The following is a 17,060-nucleotide window of genomic DNA, read 5'->3' on the forward strand; positions in this document are numbered from 1 at the left end:
GGCCTCTCCAATCTTAATCAGGTTGCTCTTCCCATCCCCCTGCCCCCAGCGCGCTGGGTTCCTGCAGCTGAAGCCTCCTCTCAGCACTTCAGGCCTCCTAATGAAATGGCAAAAATACTTCCTTCCTCCTCTGCCACCGCTGCGGCCTCCTCCTCCTCTTCCTTCTCCTCCTCCTCCTCTGCTGCAACCACCCTGCCCTCACCTTGGACTGGGGACTGGGAGGAGGTTTGACCTCTAACATGCTGAAATTCTTTCTCCTATCTGAATCCAGTGCAGCGTCAGACGTGGACTCCCTGGCCTTGAGTGACTGACAGAGCAGAGGCCCTCTCCTTCCCCAGGGATACTTGTTTGCTGCTCTGTGAATTAGAACTGGAGAAGTCCTTGGGGCCCTGGGAGAGATTTTTCTACAGGATTGTGATCAGTGACTCCCTGTCAACCATGGGGCATGGATTCAGTGGGGCCCCACAGGGTTAGCATTATGGGATTTCATATTATTCTCAGTGACTTGAAAGACTGAACTGGGAGTGTGCTCGGCAAGTATGATAGTTGGATGGGGTTGCTGATACCTCAGAAAGCAGGAATAGAATTCTTCAAATGACCCTGACAAAGTGAGGGAGATGAACCATCACAAGGAGGACCATGTTCAGAGAGGACGAACACAGGTAGTGTGTACAAAGACCAAAACCTAGAACTAATACACTAATATGGTACACTGGGCAGTGATTGACTTGACACAAGTATAGTTAAAAAGAAGAACTGGGAAGATGGTGTCAGGGTACATCACAAGTGAGTCCATGGTGTAAAACTGGTTTTTCTCCCTCCTTTCCTCCCACCCTTCTTTCCTTTCTTTTTTCCAAAACTAATGTGGATCCTGCATATAGTAACAAAAAACACAGCATGGAGGGTCTGAGAAGTCATCCAAGTGTGAGTTTTAGAACCAGAAGTCATCCGAGAGTCATCTAGTCCAACCCATTTATTTTATAGTTGAGGAAATGGGCCCAGAAAAGCCTGTCACAGTTAGTATTAGAAACAGACCTAGAATGCCACCCAGCACTACATGACCCTTGCCATAGTCCCACTCAACTCGTTCCACTCTACCTGCCATTGGTCATACCTTTCAAAGCATGATGGGTCTACCTTTGGCCAACACATTTTTAGCATAAGTGGAAAGCTAGAGAGGGTCTGGAGAAGAGCATAAATAATGCCACAGGACTAGGTGCTGTGTGTGCATGCATGCGTGTGTGTGTGTGTGTGTGTGTGTGTGATATAGAAAGGAAAAAGCTGATGAGGTAACATTCAATGGTTGTAGAGCACCTACCATGTGAAAAGTGTGCTATACCCATCTTCAAAATTTAACTCCTAAATAAGGACAGAGCTGATGACCTGTTCTCCATTTCTTTTGAGAATGATAGAGGGGAAAATGAGATCAAGTCAAATACAAGGATAACTTTGCTATGAACAGGAAATGATCACAAGCACCTAGTAAGTTCTCAATCACAGTTGCCAAATTGAGTGAATGGCTACTAAGGGAAGCACTGGTATTTCTCATCTTCCTGAAAGCAGAGAGCTAGATTCTATGACTTTTTTTTTTTTTTTTAACAGAGATGGGGTTTCACCACGTTGCCCAGGCTGGTCTCGAACTCCTGGGCTCAAGCAATCCTCCCACCTCGGCCTCCCAATTGACCTTTTGAGGTCAATTCAGAGTCTTTGTTCTTATGTTCCATCCTTTGATTGCTCCATTTGAGATATTACGTGGCCTCCTATTTGAGACCATACCTGGCCTCCTGTTCTGTAGTGGGGAGTGTACCTCCAAGTTAGGAGTGCTCTCTATTTTGGGACGATTTAGACACTGCCTCTCCTCTAAGAACTCAAGGCACCATAGCAAAACCAGCTCCAATTCTATTAGGGACCCATCAGTGAGAGATTACAATTGGTCTTCACACCTTTGAAAGGTCTAGGTGGAAGAGGTGACCTCCAAGACAGGCATGATTTCAATCTAATTGACAGTCAGTTCTGTGCGCATGTAGCCTCAGGTTCTCAGCCCTGTTGCTGATGGCCAGCCCTGGGTTCAGCTAAAATGCCCAGCTCCTTGTTTGAAGTGAAGCTGAGGATATACTTGGATTTTATTTAACAATGCAAAAAGCATTAGTGCCTAGATTGGGTCAGTCCACATCCCTAGACTTATCTGGTTTCTATTTTAGTCCTTTAAGGAGCTGGACACAGCTATCATATGATCTGAATTTGTAGTGTGTGTGAAGGGTCAGAGGTTGGTCACTGTGGAAATCTCCATAGCTTGAAGTATGGTTACCAGGACTGTAGGCTTGGCCTTGTGCTAGTTTACATACTGTGGGGGATAGAAGACACCTATTTTGGGTTGTGTACTGTCAGGAAGACAAAACGGAACCACAATCAAATGAATGAAATGCATGTGCTTCAATTATGTGGTAAAGGTTAAAGGGATTGGAGAAACTGTAAGAAAGGCTACGATGGGATTGGGATGGGTGGGTAGAGTAGTGGGCATTCCAAATTGGAGGGAAACCTCAGCCAAATCATGGAGATGAGAAGGTCTAGGTGTGCTTGAGGCAACCAGCCAAAATGGTGGGAAATCAGCTTGGTAAGGCAGCTCATGAAGATCTTCACAGCAGAAGAGTTTGGCTATTATTGATTGAGCAACTGGACACCCTGACTGAACTCTTTTGCAAATGGTTTTATGGTGGAAAAACAAAACCTCCTCAGCTCCTCTTTCACTCCTTCTCTTCTGCAAGGAAAATGATTTTCAGACTAGAAAGGACAAGGTGAACACCAGAGAGAAGCTCCTGAAGGCAGTCTAGTCCAAGAGAGCCGTAAGCTGCCTTGAGTAACTCCATCTTATTGTCTGAGTCAGTAACATCCCAGGGCACTTAAGGACTTGCAGCTCAAATTGCAGGACAACTGGTGGTGGCCCTGAAAACCCCATGAAGAAGGGAAGAGATACGTGCTGCAGCCTAGAGATGGGTAAACATAGCCCCACTTTGACAGATGGGAAAAGGTAAACTCCACAAATTATAGATCAATACATTTGATATTGATTGAGGGCAAGATTCTAGGACAAATGATTAAAAGGGTGGTTGGTGAGCACTTACGAAAGGAAGCGATGATCACTCAGTCCCCACATGGATTCAGGAAAAACAAATCATGCCCCACTGGGTTCATTTCCCTTGACAGAGTGACTGGACAGGTAGAGGAGAGAAAAGTTATCACCCACAGCGTATCTAGAGTTCAACCAAACATTCTCTCAATGCTTTTGGGACAACATGTATACATGTGGGGTGGGTAAAGGTAAACCTAGGCGAATTCTTAACTGGTTGAATGACTACATACAAAATAGTTCTGTTTTAATGTTTATGAATTACACAAAGTTGGTAAAGTCCCTTATTTGAACTTCAAAATGTGGCAGTACAAATGTAAGATGTGAGAGACGTGGCTTAGAGGGGTTTTAGAGTGAATGAAATCTCATGAGTTGAAAGTGTGGTTTGGTTGCTGTAAAAAGTATTGTGACCTTGGGCCATATTACTAAGAGTACAGCTTTCAGAACAAAGGAGGTGATCATCTTGTGCTACTTTGCACTGATCAGACCACATCTGATGCCCAGTGTTCAGTTATGAGCACCAGACTTCAAGGGAGATGTTAACAAAAGTATAACCAGAGAAGAGTGAGAAGACTGAAGAATCCCAGGAGAAATTTGTCTACTGTCAGTGAGTAATTACTGGGCTCACAGTAGATTTGTTCTGCGTGACTTCAGGGCTCCAAGATCTAATGGATGGAAATTATAGGAAAGCAGATTTGGGTTCAACATAAGGAAGATGCTCCTTTTCCTTCCTTTTTTATAATGAAAAATTATAATAAAAGTTTCAGCTCCTGATTCCAGCCTCTTGAATTCCTTTAAAATGTATTACCAACAGTTTCAAAAATAGAAGAAAAATGTCCTAATCCCAACATCTAAACATAAGCATTTTGCTGTGTTTGGGAAGAACTTTCTTCTAGTACTAGTAGTACTCTCTGCAATTAAAATGGACTGCCCCTAAAAGTAGGCAGTTCTCCATCACCAGAAATATTCAAGCAGGGACTCTATGTGGATGATGCAGACAATGAAAGCATCTGATAAAAGACTGAACCAGATGACCTTTAGGGTTACTGAGATTCTATCATACTTGAGTTGGAAGGTCTCATGGTAGAGTATTCAAGAAAATATTTCTAGAGCCTACGTGCAAGGTGAGTTAGAGGAGGAAAGACTGGAAGCAGAGATAATAACTAGTTCAGAGGTACCTACTCTGAGGGCTACAACTATTTTCGCCTCCAACCATCCCCCCCCACTTGAATTTCAAAATTATAGTGTCAGAAGTAGCTTTAGGCTAGGTGCGGTGGCTCACACCTATAATCTCAGCACTTTGGAAGGCCGAGGTGGGAGGATCTTGAGCCCAGGTGTTGGAGACCAGCATGGGCAACATAGGAACACTCTGTCTCTAAAAAAAAAAAAAAACAAAAAATTAACCAGGCGTGGTGGTACATGCCTGTGGTCCCAGCTACTCAGGAGGCTGAGGTGGGAGAATCACTTGAACCCAGGAGGTCGGGGCTGCAGTGAGCTGTGATCGAGCCACTGCACTCCAGCCTGGGTGACATAGAGAGACCTTGACTCAAAAAAAAAAAAAAAAAAAAAAGAGGAAAAAGAAGAAGCAGCCTTAATGGTTACCTAGTTCCCCTCCCTTATGATCTGGTGCTTGATTCTCTTCTGCAATCTCTTTGCCAAGTAGTTATTTTACCTCTGCTTAAATATTAAATACTTCCATTGATAGGAAATTCTTGTCCTCCCCAAAAAGACTAGTGCATATTATAGCATCTCAAACCATTATGAAGTTCTACCTTATGTTGATTCAAAATCAGCCTTCTCACAGCACCCACCCATTGCTCCTGATTGCATGCTGTTACAAAGCAAAACAAGGTGAATCCCCCTTCTATATGAGGAATCTTCCAATACTTGTATTGTTTTCTCTTTTTAAATTTTTTTTATTTATTTTAATTATTATTATTTTTTTTTTAGATGGAGTCTTGCTCTGTCACCCAGGCTGGAGTGCAGTGGTGTGATCTCGGCTCACTGCAAGCTCTGCCTACTGGGTTCAGGCAATTCTCCTGCCTCAGCCTCCCGAGTAGCTGGGACTACAGGCACACACCACCACATGCGGCTAATGTTTGTATTTTTAGTAGAGATGGGGTTTCGCCATGTCGGCCAGGATGGTCTCGATCTCTTGACCTCGTGATCCACCCACCTCGGCCTTCCAAAGTGCTGGGATTACTGGCGTGCGCCATCACGCCCAGCCAAAATGTTTTTTAATATTTTTCTAGAGAAGGGGTCTCGCTATGTTGCCCAGGCTGGTCTCCAACTCCTGGGCTCTTGTGATCCTTCCACTTCGGCCTCCTAAAGTGCTGGAACTACAGGCGTGAACCACCTTGCCCTACCCCAATATTTCGAACCTGTATTTGAAAACTGGATCCTGAACCACCATCATCACCCTGTCGATCCCTACTCCAGGTTAAAGAGCTCCAGTCGTTCATACACAATGATTTTCAAGTCTTCCCACACTCCTGGTCTCTTGCTTTTTGTACATGCTCCAGGTTGCTAACATCCCTGTTCATATATGGTAATCCAAGGCTAAAGACAATCATCCACTGTGGTCTAATGAGCAGAGAGGAAAGCAGAACTGTAATCTCCCCCATTCCAGACCCTAACATATTAGCATTTGGGGCAGCTAGCATCAAAAATAATGAGGTTACAATCACCTCAAACACTTAAAACCTTTTCACACGTCTCTCTTACCTTGCACGTAAGCATTTGGTTTTAAAAACTTGATTATGAAACTTTACATTTCATCTTCCTGGTTCATTATGGACTCTTGGGATCTTTCTGAAGCCAGCTTCATGTCATTTGCAAATTTGATCAGCGTGCCATCAATGTCCTCATCCAAGTCATTAATTAAATTATTGGCTAGGCAAAGGACCTCCCTCCAGGCGGACAAAGATCCATTAGTCACCAGCTGTGAATACACCCAACTGTCCTGTCTTCACCCCACATTTTTCCTTCTTATCTACAAGGACATCTCACGCCAGGGCATTCTTCAACAAAACAAGATTGCATTCTGAAATTCTTTTTGGAAACAGGGAGTGGGGAGGAGAAGGGAGTGGGAACGAAAGGAGAGGAGTTTGACCTTTAGATCTTCTCCTCCCTTCTCTCCAGGCCCCAGGATGAGCCCTGTGGCTTCAGTCTCCAAGAAGGAATTTTCCAACCAACAGCTCAGATGTAGAAAGTTAAAATAACTGGACTTAGGGTCAGAAAACCTGCATTCAGATCCATTTCTGCCTCTTCCTAGCTGGATGACCTTGGCTGAAGGGTTTAACATCTCCGAGTCTGTTTGCTCATCTGTAAAATAGGGACAGGACGATTACACCTACCTCACAGAGTTGTTGTGAGGATTAAATGAGATGTATGTGAATGTGCTTCGGAAACTAAGCATTATACAAATGTAAGATATTATTATTATGACTGAGTGCCTACTGTGTTCCTCAGTATAGGCTATAAAAAGATAAATACGACATAGTCTTTGCATTCAGGGAGCTCACAGTTCTGTAGCAGAGATATGTTCGCAAATAGCCGTGGTATAAAGTATAACAGGGCAAATGGCCCAAGTTGTTACAGTAATTCAGAAGAGAGAGCAGGCCCTTCAGACTGGGGGGAACCAAAAGAGAGGCTTCAAAGAGTTTGATCTGTACTCTGACAAATGGGATGGATCTGACAGATGGACACGGCTAAGAGAGGACAGCATTCCAGGTGGAGGAGTCTAGGGATGGGTATTTATGGAACGCGTCTGCGGTGCTGGAAGCAGGCCTGTTTGATTGTAAGAAGTAATGAGGCTGGTCAGCCACATCACAACTTTTTTAGACACGGTCATTTTCAGCATGCCCAGGGTAGAGCATTCAGTCCTTCAGAAGGAGGACTAGAATTTAAGCAGAGCCTCCGAGGTCTCATGTCTGTTGTTCAACTCATCTCCCTGGAGAAAAACAACTCTTCTGGAACAGAAAGGTTCTAGGAAAATCACCTTTTTCCTTTTCTGAAGCTGAAAAATAGGTCTCTGGGAAGAACAGGGACTAAGGCCACATTTAAATCCTAAAAATCGGCCAGGCACGGTGGCTCACGCCTAAAATCCCAGCACTTTGGGAAGCCAAGGCGGGCGGATCACCTGAGGTCAGGAGTTCCAGACCAGCCTGGCCAACGTGGTGAAACCCTGTCTCTACTAAAAATACAAAAATTAGCTGGGTGTGGTGGCGGGCACCTGTAATCCTAGCTACTCAGGAGGCTGAGGCAGGAGAATCGCTTGAACCCAGAGGCAGAGGTTGCAGTGAGCCAAGATCATGCCATTGCACTCCAGCCTGGGCCACAAGAGTGAAACTCCATCTCAAAAAACAATAATAATAAATCCTAAAAATCTTCAGCTGGAAGTGGCTCTGGCTTAAGAATTCAAGAGTTTTCACTGAAGGAGGGTCATCCACCATATCTGAAAGGCTTCATATTCTTCAATTTCATGTGGGGAGTGGGGAGGGAGAGGAAAATAGTTCAAGGGCTCTCAAGGTCCATTTCCTTATGGTTTCTTTGGACCTATGGTTATGATTTGGTGCCATCTGGTGTCCGAGACAGAATATAGCGCCCTTGTGTAGAAGCCGCCTTCCCCCTCCTTCCTAAATCAAGAGCATTGAACTGCTTCCCAGCATCTAGGGATGGGGCTATCTTCCTTCCAGTAGGATAGAACCAGCCATTCGGAGGCACTCTGGGGTCTGTGTAAATGGAAAAGAAGAGGAGGAAAGGGAAAGTCCTGAACCAGGCCTCATAGCCATCCTTTCTTATGTTACCAAAGTTTATATTTTTCCCCAGAGTACCCCTGGGGTAAATAGAGTATCTTCCCCCAGAGTACTTTCCCCAGAATACTACAGGATTGGGTTTGCCATGTCCCTCTCTCTCCACCCCCACACATTCTCTTATGATGACTTGAGTATCCACAAAAGATTATTACAACACCTCTCTCTCAGACGTGACCAAGAGAAATTGTCATGATTGTCTAGGGTGGCCAAGGGAAGAACAGTAAATGAGTCTTGTTCCCCCCTGAGCTCAAGTTTAAATGTTGTTTCTTCCTGAGTGGGCTATACTATTCTAGAATGACTGAGCTAGAATAGCTCCTCCATAAGAAACCTGTTTATTGAAACTACACTTAGAATTCCTACAGCCCCTCTTAAAGGTTAGGGGAGGGAGAAACGGTGCCTCAGATAATAGAACAGATGGCGGCCCCCTTTTCCCTCAAATCCCATTCCTAAATAGATTCAAAAGGATCAATAAAACTGACACTGAGGCTGGGTGCGGTGGCTCATGCCTGTAATCCCAGCACTTTGGGAGGCCGAGGTGGGCGGATCACTTGAGGTCAGGAATTTTTTAGATCAGCCTGGCCAACGTGGTGGAAACCCATCTCTACAAAAAATACAAAAAATTAGCTAGGCATGGTGGCGGGTGCCTGTAATCCCAGCTACTCTGGAGGGTAAGGCAGGAGAATCACTTGAACCTGGGAGGCGGAGGTTGCAGTGAACCGAGACCGCGCCACTGCACTCCAGCCTGGGCAACAGCCGAGACTCTGTCTCAACAACAACAAACAAACAAACAAAAACTGGAGTGGTCTGATGATGCCTTATAAAGGAGTATTAGTAGAGCATAGTTTGAGGGGATGGCTTGAACTGGGATGGTCAGAGCTGAGCAAGGACAAGACTGAGCTAATGAAAAGGTTAATCCTTCTGCCACTACTTCCATTCCTAGGTACCCTTAAAGTCTGAGTTTCTGTGGTGCCCACTCAGGCTCTTCTGGGTGCTGGAGAATCCTGGACCAGCTCTCAGTTTGGATTGTCAATTGCAGGTGAGGGGCATGAAAATGGCAGAAGTGCAAAAGAAAGAAACCATCAGCTAGATTTGAATGCTTCGATTCATGGATCACTACTTTTATTTGCCTCAGTTCTTCCCTGGTCCCTACATTACAGGGCTGCCAGAGTGCATGCCCTCTAACTGTACCGGCTAAGAAGTAAACAAATTCCTTTTTATCTTTTAGTTAAGACAAGGCCGCAATTTTTGAAAAGTAACATTTGCTAGGACACTAATGAATAAGAAAGTAACCAAAAAAGGTAACAAGAGAACAAACAAATGGGCTTAAAATGTTCACATTTCTTATCTTGTATCAACTAAAGTTTAACCATAGTTGGCCAGGCCTGATGGCTCACACCTGTAATCCCAGCATTTAGGGAGGCCGAGGTGGGCAGATCACCTGAGGTCAGGAGTTTGAGACTAGCCTGGCCAACATGGTGAAACCCTGTCTCTACTAAATAAAAATAAAATAAACCCCATCTCTACTAAAATACAAAAATTAGCTGGGCATGGTGGCACACTCCTGTAATCCCAGCTACTCGGGAGGCTGAGGCTGGAGAATAGCTTGAACCCGGGAGGTGGAGATTGCACTGAGCTGAGCCACTGCACTCCAGCCTGGATGACAGAGCGAAATTCCATCTCAAAATAAATAAATAAATAAATAAATAAAGCTTAACCATAGAGGAGGCCAGGCGCAGTGACTCACGCCTGTAATCCCAGCACTTTGGGAAGCTGAGGCAGGTGGATCACCTGAGGTCAGGAGTTCGAGACCAGCTGGGCTAACATGGTGAAACCCCGTCTCCACTAAAAGTACAAAAAAATAGCCAGGTGTGGTGGCAGGCACCTATAATCCCAGCTACTTGGAAGGCTGAGGCAGGAGAATCGCTTGAACCCGGGAGGTGGAGGTTGCAAGGAGCCGAGATCGTGCCATTGCACTCCACCCTGGGCAACAAGAGTGAAAACTCCATCTCAAAAAAAAAAAAAAATCATAGAGGAAGTTATCTGGTACAATGTATAGGGCACCTAAGCAAATCCTTTTTTGCCAGGGTAACCTTTCCCAACTCATGAGAGGTCAGAGGTTAGACAAAGCTGCGTAGACCCGAACCTGAAGGTTGGTGCAAAAGTAATGGCGGCTTTTGCAATTACCTTTAACGGCAAAAACCGCCATTACTTTTGCACCAGCCTAACAGATTTAGTGAGTTTCACGGTCCCTGGTGGAATCGGTTTCCCATACTGTTCTCAGTGCAGAGACCCTAGTGGGTGCCTTCTGTCCTGGCACGTGCTGCTTTCCGGTTCTGCGGTCACCCTGGCCCTTGGGTTTCCCCCACCCTCCTCCCATCCTTTTTAGGCTCCTGGAAAGAGAAGACCCCCAGTGAAATTCCACCCCTTCACATAGTTTTGATGACTTAGGACATGTGTTCGGACAAATACAAATAAATGTGCTTACGATTCTAATTAGAAAAAGACACTTAGAATTGAGACTGCTTCTGAAAATCTGATCCTGTGCTGGCAGTTCCTGTTCTCAGCTAGTATTTCGTTTTAGTCCCCTAAAGTGGCCATGTGACCTTGATAGCAAACGCCATCTTTCTGCGGAGCCCGCCTGAGCTGCATCAGGCTGCTCTGACGGCTCGCTCGCGATCTGCCTTTTCCGATTTCAAAAGCTTTAGACCGCCCACCAAAACCCTTTTTCCGGTCGGAGAGGCCAGGCAGGCTCTCAGGTCATTTGCGGAGCAAACGTGATTGACACCATCTGCGTCTAATGAATGTTCGTCTGCTTCCCAGCTCGGATTACTAGTTCCGCTCTCTTTCCCAGTTTCTTTTTGATGACTCATCCCTCAAATTCTTCACACACTCGCCTGATTCCCGCCCCTCCCGTCCTCTCTCCCGTCGCTCCCACTCGACGCCCACCCCCCACCTCCGCCGCCTCGCCCTAGGGAAGTGGATTTGGTGAATCCTATCGAGGATCGTTTTTTACAGTGTATTTTGAACATATAGAAGCAAAAAGCACAATTTCCGCACAGGAAAGAGGAGGTTCATTTCCTTATAAGGAGCTTAACCCCTCACTGTTCTTTGAGTTTTTCTCTTCCACAAGATCGGGGTGGGGGCAGGGGCAGGAGAAACGACAGCGGGGCTTTTGCCTCTCAATTTCCAGTTCAATTCCAGACACCCCGCAGCTCTGAGTCCCTAGCAAAGGTCAGCTGCCTTGCCCCAACAGCCGGCCCCACTGAGGGAGGAGTCCGGGGAAGTACAGTCAGGGTTGAAAGTTTACAAACATTTCTCTGGGTCTCGGGCATCTGCAGTGGGCACCTGCGGTGGGCACGTATAACAGTTTTGCCGGGGACTGCAAATGCAAAATTGCAGCCCTGAAGAGGAAACAGACCTTCAGTCGTTAATAGGAGGGGGAAAGGAAGGGGGAGTAAGAAAAGTAGGGAGCTGAGACTGAACTAATAAGCTGTTCTGGACCCAGACCCCTGAAATAGGCGAATGAATGGACTTCCACCTGCACAAGAAATCCTAGCTTTCCTGGATAGGGTCAAATGAAGCCAATAGAACATCCATAGTGAGAAGTTGGCAAGAGACTGGCTAAATTTGCCCCCTTTGGGCTGCTTCTTGTAGTCTCATTTGCTCTTTGATGCTCACACAACCATCACCACTTCTCTGCTGTGTCTCTTTATCCCACAGCTAAAGCATGTGATTGAAAACTTGCAGTTTGACCTAAGTTTAACACTGCCTTGTATAGGGCTTTGTGAATAATGGGTGCAGGATCAATTCCCCGGGGCCTGAGTATCATATCAAAGGCTAGAGACTCAGGGGCCTCCCAGTCTGCAAAGTGCTCTCAGACTCAGGCACATATTCTGAGGGAGCTTTTGCATTTTGGTATTGGATCTCCAGGAGAAGAGAGGAGTTTGCCGATTGGGAAAACAAAGAAGGTGCTAAGAAATAGGTGACCACCTTATTTTTTGATTCCCTCCTAAGCAGCCCCGCTGCTCTCCCTTTGGAGGCCCCTTGGCTAAGTCTCATCCAAAGTTCATTTGCATTGTCCAGCTTGCCCCTCTGGCCTCAGAGAGGAATGTAGCCAATGAACAGGAAAGAGGAGGCATGCTTTCTGTCCCTGCTGGGGTGAAGAGTAAGTGGAGACACAAATCCTACCCCCTCCCCAGTTTCTGCTTCCAGCGCCTCTCCTTCATCTTCATCACAAAACATTTCTGAGGCATTTCTCTGTCCAAGACTCTGTCCACATTAGTTTACACGTAGTCGTTGCCTTGACAATCAGAGACAACAAGGGCTGAGTGACACTAAAATGCAGAAAGCGGCCAGGCATGGTGGCTCATGTCTGTAATCCCAGCACTTTAGGAGGCCGAGGCAGGTGGATCACTTGAGGTCAGGAGTTCCAGACCAGCCTGGTCAACATGGTGAAACCCTGTCTCTACTAAAATCACAAAAATTAGCTGGGCATGATGGTTCATACCTGTGATGCCAGCTACTCAGGAGGCTGAGGAGGGAGAATCGCTTGGACCTGGGAGGCAGAGGTTGCAGTGAGCCAAGATCGCGCTGCTGCACTCAGTGAGACCCTGTCTTAAAAAAATAAAATAAAAAGGAAAGAAAATGCAGAAGGCACATACATGCAGGGTGGGGAGAAGTAGGTTCATGTGTAAAATGTGTAATCCACAAATGTTCACACCAGCCACACATCTGGGGTCAGTGCAATTTCAGGGGGAAGGAATCAGGATAAATGCGTGTAACTGAGATGAAAAGTGGGAGTGGGCAATTGTGAGAGTTTTTTATTTATCTAGGCAGATTGGGACCAGGAAAGCTATTGGCTCTCGACTGCAAAGGATTCCTAGAGGACATGGGATTGCAGAAATAGCTGAGTGACAGAACCAAATGGTGATAAGGTATTTGCCTCCCGAGGTGGGAGTGGGATTAGCAAACGGAATCGACTTTGATCAGGAAATGGAATAACCAGTGATTGTTATTTATTTTCCTCCTCCCCTCTCAACACACATTTGTTGAGTGCCAATTCTGTCGTAGATACTGGAAACATAAAAACAATAATGATAGAAAATAGTTCTTGGATATTTACTTAGGTGCCAGGTACTATATTAAGCATGTTATCTTCTTTAAATCTCACAGTGACATTCTGATGTAGGTATCTTATTATGCCCATTTTGCAGATGAGCCAGCTGTGGTTCAAAGAGATGAAGTGACCTACCCCAACACCACATAACTAGCTGTAAGTGAAAGAAGTGGGATTTGAATCTAGGAAATTAAAGTCTAGAGCCTGTGCATTTAATCAGTATGCTCTACCTTATCTTTTAGAAGGACTGATAGAAATTGGATTCCTTTGGTGACAGGGGATGCTAGAACAGGGAGGGTCAGGACTTTGAGAGCAGACAGATGGTCCAGGGTAAAGCAGAAGATCCCAGAAGTAGAAGCAGAGCCTCAGCCAGCTATTTAGACAGGCAGGTAGAGCAAGCATCTGGGTAACCAGGATGCAGCAGAAGCCAGGAGGAAGCCCAGACAGGCAGGTGGTTGGCAGCCAGAGTGTCTGGCAGCCAGTGACAGAGGCCCTGCCATGGGGCCTGGGCTTCCAGGGAAGGATGCCAGGTGTCAAAAGGTCTGGCAAGAGCTAGACAAGCACTATCCCTGTGAAAATGAAGGTGCCAGATAGGGTACTAAGGTAGGACGCAGGAGCTGGGGGCACCAGAACAGGTGCTTCAGGAAGGGGCTTCTGTACAACAAAGCAGGAAACAGTCTACAAGAACAGGGACCAACTTCACTTATTCACCCTTCCATCTACTCTTTCAACAGCATTTTTTGAGCTCTTGCCGTGTTCCAAGTACTATGCTAGGCTCTGAGGTAACACACAGTCCAGTAGGGGAGCCAGACCTGTTTTACAGGTATCTCCAATACTGTGTGATAAGTTCTATATTAGAGGCACAGACAGACTGTGTGGGGATGGGGGTGGGGAATACTAACTTATCCTGACAGAGTTCGCAAATAATTTTTTTTTTTTTAGATGGAGTCTCACTCTGTTGCCCAGGCTGGAGTACAGTGGTGCAATCTCGGCTCACTGCAACTTTTGCCACCCAGGTTCAAGCAATTCTCCTTCCTCAGCCTCCCAAGTAGCTGGGATTACAGGCATGGGCCACCACGCCCAGCGAATTTTTGTATTTTTAGTAGAGACGAGGTTTCACCATGTTGGCCAGGCTGGTCTTGAACTCCTGGCCTCAAGTGATCTGCCCGCCTCAGCCTCCCAAAGTGCTGGGATTACAGCCATGAGCCACTGGGCTTGGCCCACAAAGAATATTAACTCTGAGCTGGGTCTTTAAAGAAGAAGAGCAATTTTGGCCGGGCGCGGTGGCTGACACCTGTAATCCCAGCACTTTGGGAGGCCGAGGCGGGTGGATCACGAGGTCAGGAGATCAAGACCATCCTGGCTAACACAGTGAAACCCCGTCTCTACTAAAAATACAAAAAAAATTAGCCGGCCATGGTGGCAGGCACCTGTAGTCCCAGGTACTTGGGAGGCAGAGGCAGGAGAATGGCGTGAACCCAGGAGGTGAAGCTTGCAGTGAGCCGAGATCGCACCACTGCACTCCAGCCTGGGTGACAGAGTAAGACTCCGTCTCAAAAAAAAAAAAGAAGTAGAGAAATTTTCCAGGCTCAGAGTGGTGGGGAGGATTTCAGGCAGAGGGAATAAAGTTTTTAAAGAGTAAGGCACATTTCGGGGACAGTAAGCAATTCATACAGGACAATGGGTACATGGTAGGGAGGGGTGGGGAACATGAATCTGAAGAGGACCTAAGGCCAAATTATAAAGGCTTTTCTGAGAGCTGCTGAAGATCTTGGATACTCTCCCATAGGCAAAGGGGAGCCAACTGTGGTCTTTATGTCAGCAAGTACCTGTATTGCACTGGGGTGTTTTAGAAAGACCACAAGGGACAGTATCCAGATGCACTGGAGGCAGGCAGATAACTCAAGAGGTTCTTGCAATTGTGCAGGCAAAAAAAAAAAAAAAAATGATAGGAGCGGCTGGGCGCGGTGGCTCACGCCTGTAATCCCAGCACTTTGGGAGGCCGAGGCAGGCAGATCACAAGGTCAAGAGATCGAAACCATCCTGGCCAACATGGTGAAACCCCATCTCTACTAAAAATACAAAAACTAGCTGGGCTTGGTGGCGCACGCCTGTAGTCCCAGCTACTCGGGAGGCTGAGGCAGGAGAATCACTTGAACCCAGGAGGCGGAGGTTGCAGTGAGCCGAGATTGCGCCACTGCACTCCAGCCTGGCAACAGAGAAAGACTCCGTCTCAAAAAAAAAAAAAAAAAAAAAAAAAAAAAATGATAAGAGCTTGAACCTAGATAGTGACAGAGAGGATTAGTTCGGAAAAACATTTCTGAAGGAGAACTGACAAGACTCAGTGATTGATGTGGTCGGTGAGGGGGGAAAAAGGAGTCAGAAACAACTCAAAAAATTTTTTGCTTGAGAAACTGGGCCTGTGGTGACATCATTCACATAGGGACTGGGAATCTAGGATGGGGAGCAGGTTTTATGGAGGGAGATAAGTGATTCAGTTTGGCATATGTTGAGTTGGAGGTATCCAGTGATGTGCTGGAAGACATTTAACTACTGGTTCTAGATGGTGGGAAAAGCCTTGATGAACCAATTTCTGTGGTAAATACTACCACCCCTAATTTCAAGCCACCCCTAATGTGACATCAATCACTCAAAAAATTCCTAAAATTTTAACAATTGGTCTCAGAGACCCATGGAAAGAACTATACCAGATACTTTGAGAGCACAGGCTTCTGATGGCATTGCTTAAATAACTTTGAGACTGTACCACTGGACTAAGTCGAGATTTCCAGAACTCCAGTGGAGAAGCCGATGGGATCACAAAACTGCTAACCCAATATCTTAACAGAGCAAGAATTAATTACATAGGACTGAATAAACTGATGAAAGATTATTATGGTTTTTATTTAGAATATTGCTGCTGGATTTAAGAAAGCCCTTTTTTCTTTTCAGTTATCTATACTCATAACAACTAGTAGATTATACTTTTATTTTTATTTATTTATTTATTTATTTGAGACAGAGTCTCGCTCTGTTGCCCAGGCTGGAGTGCAGTGGCACGATCTCAGCTCACTGCAAGCTCCGCCTCCCGGGTTTACACTATTCTCCTGCCTCAGCCTTCTGAGTAGCTGGGATTACAGGCGTCCGCCACCATACCCGGCTAATTTTTTTGTATTTTTAGTAGAGACGGAGTCTCACCGTGTTAGCCAGGATGGTGTCGATCTCCTGACCTCGTGATCTGCCCACCTCGGCCTCCCAAAGTGCTGGGATTACAGGCATGAGCCACTGCGCCTGGCCTACTTATTTATTTATTTATTTTTGAGATGGAATGTCACTATGTCGCCCAGGCTGGAGTGCAGTGGCGCGATCTTGACTCACTGCAACCTCCGCCTCCCAGATTCAAGTGATTCTCCTGCCTCAGCCTCCCTAGTAGCTGGGATCACAGGCGGTGTCACCACACCTGGCTAACTTTTGTATTTTTTAGTAGAGACGGGGTTTTGCCATGTTGGCCAGACTGGTCTCGAACTCCTGGCCTCAGGTAATCCACTCACCTCAGCCTCCCAAAGTGCTGGGATTACAGGCATGAGCCACCGTGCCCGACTTTTATAAACAGAAATGAGATATTTATCTTCTCTCTCTGACTGATTCCTATGGAATTTGGGAACTCTTATTGAGTATTCTTATTTTCATGGCAATATAATTATCTGCATAAATCCAATAAGAATCTGTCCTCCTTCTAACAGGACATAATTGAAAACATTGGTTCTATAACCAAGACTCTGACTGGAATGTCATATTCAAGAATAGTATGCATAGAATGAGATATAACCAAACAGTTTTAAGGAGCTAAGGTTGACTTTATGGACCAAATGATTACAAAGCCCTCATGAGAAAAATGACCTGGTACCTGGCTTATAGGGATCCCAGCCTTATTCTTGTTTACAAAAGAAGCCTGGTCTCATTAGATTCAGTGTTATTTCCCTGGCACGGTGGCTCATGC

Source organism: Pongo pygmaeus, chromosome X (assembly GCF_028885625.2).
Source record: "Pongo pygmaeus isolate AG05252 chromosome X, NHGRI_mPonPyg2-v2.0_pri, whole genome shotgun sequence".
In the NCBI taxonomy this organism is placed as follows: domain Eukaryota; kingdom Metazoa; phylum Chordata; class Mammalia; order Primates; family Hominidae; genus Pongo; species Pongo pygmaeus.